This window comes from Nanorana parkeri, unplaced genomic scaffold, assembly GCF_000935625.1.
Source record: "Nanorana parkeri isolate BGI_ZX_2015 unplaced genomic scaffold, ASM93562v1 scaffold1463, whole genome shotgun sequence".
NCBI classification, from domain to species: Eukaryota; Metazoa; Chordata; class Amphibia; order Anura; family Dicroglossidae; genus Nanorana; species Nanorana parkeri.
Genome location: NW_017307731.1, coordinates 218,772 through 226,919, shown reverse-complemented (window position 1 = coordinate 226,919; position 8,148 = coordinate 218,772). Strand labels below are relative to the sequence as shown.

At 52.4% G+C, this 8,148-nt stretch overlaps 1 protein-coding gene across 1 annotated transcript in view; it reads left to right on the top strand.

Moving 5' to 3' along the window:
• Nucleotides 1–8,148, top strand: part of SPATA2 (spermatogenesis associated 2) — a 14,307-nt gene that overhangs the window by 2,293 nt on the left and 3,866 nt on the right. The window contains exon 2 of the mRNA XM_018570146.1: nucleotides 8,026–8,132. The gene's annotated coding sequence lies outside the window, so the exon portion shown is untranslated. The remainder of the gene's footprint in view (nucleotides 1–8,025; nucleotides 8,133–8,148) is intronic.

The window sequence follows — 8,148 nt, the reverse complement described above, 5'->3', positions numbered from 1 at the left end:
CCTAAATCCACAGGTTACCCCTCCCCATCCCCATGCATGATTGAGTGATGGTTGGACAGTCCTGCGGCCATTGCGTTACCTCCGTGCAGATGATGCAACCAGAAGACAGAGCCGGGTACAGATCACGTGTGCCATGTAAAGATTCTCGGAGTCTCATCATTTCATACAACGTTCAGTGTGACTTCCTGACCTGGGCTGGAGCCGGCGGTGGGGAATTTCGGTGCAGAAAACCCCTGGGGTTTATACACGCACATCACACACAGGCAGGAAATGTTTGCTCAGAAGGGTCATATTTAGATTGCGATATTGTAACCAAATGGAAATACAATAGAAAGAGATCGGCTGTCAGTGTGACTCCCTCTGTACCTGCAGTGACGCTGTGTGTCTGCCCAAGCCGCTCCATGGCCAATGATTGGTCCCCCTGAAAGGTGATGCTTAGGCCTTTAGAAGTTATGCCGGACCTCAGTGGATATAACATGATATCAAATCCCTTTACACTGGTTCATTATACTCAATAAAACGTGAACAATGTAAAAGACGCCAACGCAGCTCTGTATTCATTATTATACCACGCTGCATAGGCAGGAGGGTGACTTTCATGGCCACAACCCCACCAATGCAGCTTCCTGTGTCACCTGCCTGCCCAATGTATGTTATAAGGTCATGTTATTTTTCTAAGCAGCGTAATAACATGAATGTAACCGGGTATCAGCCTCTTGCACTCCACAGCAGAGCTCAGGCTGGGGGAGGGAGAAGCAGCACAAGGAGCCAATCAGTCATGCATGCAGTGCTGATGTGCTAAAATTTTCTGTAGGCAGAGCATTGCATGTACCGTACGGGTAGAGCAAAGTTCAGGAAGGAAATCACAAGTCACATGACCTTATAACATACATTGGGCAGGCAGGTGACACAGGAAGCTGCATAGGTGTGGTTGTGGACATGAAAGTCACCCTCCTTTCCTATGCAGTATGGTATGTTCATCAGCGATGCCAGTTGAATACCTGCCAGACAGCTCAGTACATATGCCCACGTTCAGCAGGCATGGCTCTGTACTGAGCTGGCAACAGTTATGCTGCAGTTGGCCATAGATTCAGAGTACTTAGGGAATGCTGCCCCGGGTAACGCCAAATACTGGATGCTCATTGCTTCTTGCAGGGAATGCTGCCCCGGGTAACGCCAAATACTGGATGCTCATTGCTTCTTGCAGGGAATGCTGCCCCGGGTAACACCGGATCCTGGATCCTCATTGCTTCCCCCGGGTAACACCGGATCCTGGATCCTCATTGCTTCCCCCGGGTAACACCGGATCCTGGATCCTCATTGCTTCCCCCGGGTAACACCGGATCCTGGATCCTCATTGCTTCCCCCGGGTAACACCGGATCCTGGATCCTCATTGCTTCCCCCGGGTAACACCGGATCCTGGATCCTCATTGCTTCCCCCGGGTAACACCGGATCCTGGATCCTCATTGCTTCCCCCGGGTAACACCGGATCCTGGATCCTCATTGCTTCCCCCGGGTAACACCGGATCCTGGATCCTCATTGCTTCCCCCGGGTAACACCGGATCCTGGATCCTCATTGCTTCCCCCGGGTAACACCGGATCCTGGATCCTCATTGCTTCCCCCGGGTAACACCGGATCCTGGATCCTCATTGCTTCCCCCGGGTAACACCGGATCCTGGATCCTCATTGCTTCCCCCGGGTAACACCGGATCCTGGATCCTCATTGCTTCCCCCGGGTAACACCGGATCCTGGATCCTCATTGCTTCCCCCGGGTAACACCGGATCCTGGATCCTCATTGCTTCCCCCGGGTAACACCGGATCCTGGATCCTCATTGCTTCCCCCGGGTAACACCGGATCCTGGATCCTCATTGCTTCCCCCGGGTAACACCGGATCCTGGATCCTCATTGCTTCCCCCGGGTAACACCGGATCCTGGATCCTCATTGCTTCCCCCGGGTAACACCGGATCCTGGATCCTCATTGCTTCCCCCGGGTAACACCGGATCCTGGATCCTCATTGCTTCCCCCGGGTAACACCGGATCCTGGATCCTCATTGCTTCCCCCGGGTAACACCGGATCCTGGATCCTCATTGCTTCCCCCGGGTAACACCGGATCCTGGATCCTCATTGCTTCCCCCGGCTAACACCGGATCCTGGATCCTCATTGCTTCCCCCGGCTAACACCGGATCCTGGATCCTCATTGCTTCCCCCGGGTAACGCCAGATACTGGATGCTCATTGCTTCTTGCAGGGAAGGCTGCCCCGGGTAACACCGGATCCTGGATCCTCATTGCTTCCCCGGGTAACACTGGATACTGGATCCTCATTGCTTCCCCCGGTAACGCCAGATACTGGATTCTCATTGCTTCTTGCAGGGAATGCTGCCCCGGGTAACACCAGATACAGGATCCTCATTGCTTCTTGCAGGGAATGCTTCCCCTGGGTAACATCGGATACTTGATCCTTATTGCTTCCCCGGGGAACACCAGATACTGGATCCTTATTGCTTCCCCGGGTAACACCGGATACTGGGTGCTCATTGCTTCTTGCAGGGAATGCTTCCCCGGGTAACACCAGATACTGGATCCTCATTGCTTCTTGCAGGGAATGCTTCCCTGGGTAACACCAGATACTGGATCCTCATTGCTTCTTGCAGGGAATGCTTCCCCCGGGTAAAACCGGATACCGGATTCTCATTGCTTCTTGCAGGGAATGCTGCCCCCGGGTAACATCGGATACTGGATCCTTATTGCTTCCCCGGGTAACACCAGATACTGGATTCTCATTGCTTCCCCGGGTAACACCAGATACTGGATCCACATTGCTTCCCTGGGTAACACCAGATACTGGATCCACATTGCTTCCCTGGGTAACACCAGATACTGGATCCACATTGCTTCCCTGGGTAACACCGGATCCTGGATCCTCATTGCTTCCCCGGGTAACACCGGATCCTGGATCCTCATTGCTTCCCTGGGTAACACCGGATCCTGGATCCTCATTGCTTCCCCCGGGTAACACCGGATCCTGGATCCTCATTGCTTCCCCTGGGTAACGCCAGATGCTCATTGCTTCTTGCAGGGAATGCTTCCCCCAGGTAACATCGGATACTTGATCCTTATTGCTTCCGTCGGGTAACACCAGATACTGGATCCTTATTGCTTCCCCGGGTAACACCCGATACTGGATCCTCATTGCTTCCCCCGGGTAACGCCAGATACTGGATGCTCATTGCTTCTTGCAGGGAATGCTGCCCCGGGTAACACCAGATACTGGATCCTCATTGCTTCTTGCCGGGAATGCTTCCCCCGGGTAAAACCGGATACGGATTCTCATTGCTTCTTGCAGGAAATGCTGCCCCGGGTAACACCAGATACAGGATCCTCATTGCTTCTTGCAGGGAATGCTTCCCCTGGGTAACATCGGATACTTGATCCTTATTGCTTCCGTCGGGTAACACCAGATACTGGATCCTTATTGCTTCCCCGGGTAACACCCGATACTGGATCCTCATTGCTTCCCCCGGGTAACGCCAGATACTGGATGCTCATTGCTTCTTGCAGGGAATGCTGCCCCGGGTAACACCAGATACTGGATCCTCATTGCTTCTTGCCGGGAATGCTTCCCCCGGGTAAAACCGGATACGGATTCTCATTGCTTCTTGCAGGAAATGCTGCCCCGGGTAACACCAGATACAGGATCCTCATTGCTTCTTGCAGGGAATGCTTCCCCTGGGTAACATCGGATACTTGATCCTTATTGCTTCCGTCGGGTAACACCAGATACTGGATCCTTATTGCTTCCCCGGGTAACACCCGATACTGGATCCTCATTGCTTCCCCCGGGTAACGCCAGATACTGGATGCTCATTGCTTCTTGCAGGGAATGCTGCCCCGGGTAACACCAGATACTGGATCCTCATTGCTTCTTGCCGGGAATGCTTCCCCCGGGTAAAACCGGATACGGATTCTCATTGCTTCTTGCAGGAAATGCTGCCCCGGGTAACACCAGATACAGGATCCTCATTGCTTCTTGCAGGGAATGCTTCCCCTGGGTAACATCGGATACTTGATCCTTATTGCTTCCGTCGGGTAACACCAGATACTGGATCCTTATTGCTTCCCCGGGTAACACCCGATACTGGATCCTCATTGCTTCCCCCGGGTAACGCCAGATACTGGATGCTCATTGCTTCTTGCAGGGAATGCTGCCCCGGGTAACACCAGATACTGGATCCTCATTGCTTCTTGCCGGGAATGCTTCCCCCGGGTAAAACCGGATACGGATTCTCATTGCTTCTTGCAGGAAATGCTGCCCCGGGTAACACCAGATACAGGATCCTCATTGCTTCTTGCAGGGAATGCTTCCCCTGGGTAACATCGGATACTTGATCCTTATTGCTTCCGTCGGGTAACACCAGATACTGGATCCTTATTGCTTCCCCGGGTAACACCCGATACTGGATCCTCATTGCTTCCCCCGGGTAACGCCAGATACTGGATGCTCATTGCTTCTTGCAGGGAATGCTGCCCCGGGTAACACCAGATACTGGATCCTCATTGCTTCTTGCCGGGAATGCTTCCCCCGGGTAAAACCGGATACGGATTCTCATTGCTTCTTGCAGGAAATGCTGCCCCGGGTAACACCAGATACAGGATCCTCATTGCTTCTTGCAGGGAATGCTTCCCCTGGGTAACATCGGATACTTGATCCTTATTGCTTCCGTCGGGTAACACCAGATACTGGATCCTTATTGCTTCCCCGGGTAACACCCGATACTGGATCCTCATTGCTTCCCCCGGGTAACGCCAGATACTGGATGCTCATTGCTTCTTGCAGGGAATGCTGCCCCGGGTAACACCAGATACTGGATCCTCATTGCTTCTTGCCGGGAATGCTTCCCCCGGGTAAAACCGGATACGGATTCTCATTGCTTCTTGCAGGAAATGCTGCCCCGGGTAACACCAGATACAGGATCCTCATTGCTTCTTGCAGGGAATGCTTCCCCTGGGTAACATCGGATACTTGATCCTTATTGCTTCCCCGGGTAACACCGGATACTGGATGCTCATTGCTTCTTGCAGGGAATGCTTCCCCCGGGTAACACCGGATCCTGGATCCTCATTGCTTCCCCCGGGTAACACCGGATCCTGGATCCTCATTGCTTCCCCCGGGTAACGCCAGATACTGGATGCTCATTGCTTCTTGCAGGGAATGCTTCCCCGGGTAACACCGGATCCTGGATCCTCATTGCTTCCCCGGGTAACACCGGATACTGGATCCTCCATTGCTTCCCCGGGTAACACCGGATACTGGATGCTCATTGCTTCTTGCAGGGAATGCTTCCCCGGGTAACACCAGATACTGGATCCTCATTGCTTCTTGCAGGGAATGCTTCCCTGGGTAACACCAGATACTGGATCCTCCTTGCTTCTTGCAGGGAATGCTGCCCCCGGGTAACATCGGATACTGGATCCTTATTGCTTCCCCGGGTAACACCAGATACTGGATTCTCATTGCTTCCCTGGGTAACACCAGATACTGGATCCACATTGCTTCCCTGGGTAACACCAGATACTGGATCCACATTGCTTCCCTGGGTAACACCAGATACTGGATCCACATTGCTTCCCTGGGTAACACCGGATCCTGGATCCTCATTGCTTCCCTGGGTAACACCGGATCCTGGATCCTCATTGCTTCCCTGGGTAACACCGGATCCTGGATCCTCATTGCTTCCCCCGGGTAACACCGGATCCTGGATCCTCATTGCTTCCCCTGGGTAACGCCAGATGCTCATTGCTTCTTGCAGGGAATGCTGCCCCCGGGTAAAACCGGATACTGGATTCTCATTGCTTCTCCGGGTAACACCGGATACTGGATTCTCATTGCTTCCCCGGGTAACACCGGATACTGGATTCTCATTGCTTCCCCGGGTAACACCAGATACTGGATCCTCATTGCTTCTTGCAGGGAATGCTGCCCCGGGTAACACCAGATACTGGATCCTCATTGCTTCTTGCAGGGAATGCTTCCCCGGGTAAAACCGGATACTGGATTCTCATTGCTTCTTGCAGGGAATGCCCCCCGGGTAACACCAGATACTGGATCCTCATTGCTTCTTGCAGGGAATGCTTCCCCCGGGTAACATCGGATACTTGATTCTTATTGCTTCCCCGGGTAACACCAGATACTGGATCCACGTTGCTTCCCCGGGTAACACCAGATACTGGATCCACATTGCTTCCCCGGGTAACACCGGATACTGGATCCTCATTGCTTCTTGTAGGGAATGCTGCCCCGGGAAACACCGGATACTGGATCCTCATTGCTTCCCCGGGTAACACCGGACACTGGATCCTCATTGCTTCTTGCGGGGAATGCTGCCCCGGGTAACACCGGCTATTAGGGCTGCAACAACTAATCGGCTAAATTGATTATAATCGATCATTGAAAAAGTTTGTCAACGTTTTCAATCATCGATTTAATCGGCTTCAGATTGCTTGGTCCTGTTCACGGCTCCACAAACGCTGCACGCCGAACCTCCTCCCCACCTCACGCTCGCCGCTGCCAGACCCGCCCTCCCGCATCCATTGTAAATTGTAAGGTGCATTTGTGACCTGACTCCTGGGGTCCAGCCTTGTGTTTGTACCTCTTTTAGTTGGTGTTTAGCTTTAAATCTAGGTACAGAGACATAGTACAGATCCCCTTTCATATACAATGCAGTAAGTCACTAGCATTAACACAGCAGTCCCCCTCCTATAACATAGTTTTATGAACTGTTGATCCTGCCAGTAGGTCTTGTATTTTTCCATTTCAACACTGTTCATTCTACAGTAAAATCGCACAGCAGCGTTGTCACCCTGTGGACAGTTTTAGGTGGCCATGTCGTTTTTAATGGACTTAAGCAACAAACAAATTGTGGTTTAAAGTTGACAGTTGTCAGCACACTCGGGCGTCTTCTTCGGTTTGACCCGACGTCTGTAAGTGTCACCTTTTGGTGGACAGCTTGGCCGTTAAAGGAAGTGGAAATATAATGGATCTACTGGCAGTAAAACTACATTATAGGGGGGGACTCAGAAAAACAATAACTGCTACGTACAGACAGCACCTTTTATAAAGGGCAGGAGACATCTCAGGTTCCAGGTTGCCGATGCTCCTTAGAAATTGCAGCCTTAAGGTTTTCTGTTGTTTGTTGTCCACGCAGCTGATTCCTAAAATATCCTGCTGGCTCCAGGATTGGACAGATTGGTTCCTGAAAGGAAGGAAATGCCTCTGAGGTTGTTGTGTATGGCAGTATATTAAAAGGAGAACTATGAGGGGGGGTGCTTTTCACTCACCTCATAGTTCTAGCCGACCTGTGACAATGAGACTGGCACAGGTCGGCTCAGTAGATCGGGAGGTGAGCGAACACATACCGGTGTTCGCTCACCTCTCGATCCTGTCACGGCTCTTTGCCGTGACAGGGGGAGGGGCTGGATTCCCCTCTCCCCGCTCTGATCTGCCAGCGCTGACTGGCGGAACGGACGGGGCAGGGGGCGGGTACAGCTGGCTCTGCCTCTAGATAGGCAGAGCCAGCTGTCACTCACGCAGCTGGGCGGATCCAGACATAGTTGTCGGGATCCGCTCCGGCTGCGGCGTCTCAGTATACAGCGAGCTGTAGCTCCCTATATACTGAGCCTAGGGTGACGGAAGGACGCTAGTGTGTGTCCTCCTGTTACCCTAAGGAGAACTTTAGGGAAAAGCCTTAACCCCATAGTTCTCCTTTTAAACATCCAGCAAGACTGATAGGTGCGCATGATTGATGACTCCCCTTGATGACCGAATTGAGCGATTGACACACTTTCTGCCGCTCATTAAAATTCATGTAAGTCACCGAATGAATGAATGAATCACGGAACCTCCATACTATAGATGTGTCAGCACTTAGAGGGATGAGATGGCTGTCCGGGATAAATGGATAATATACATTTATGGAAACGGATCTCTAATTACGTCTTCCTTTTCCCCCCCTCCAGAGTCGCCTTCGGCAGAATGACTGATCACCCCGTCGCTTCGTTAAATCCTGACGTGACAGGAAAGCCATGGATGAGATGAGGTAACTGCCGAGCTGTGACCATAACTCCCCCCCCCCCCCGCTG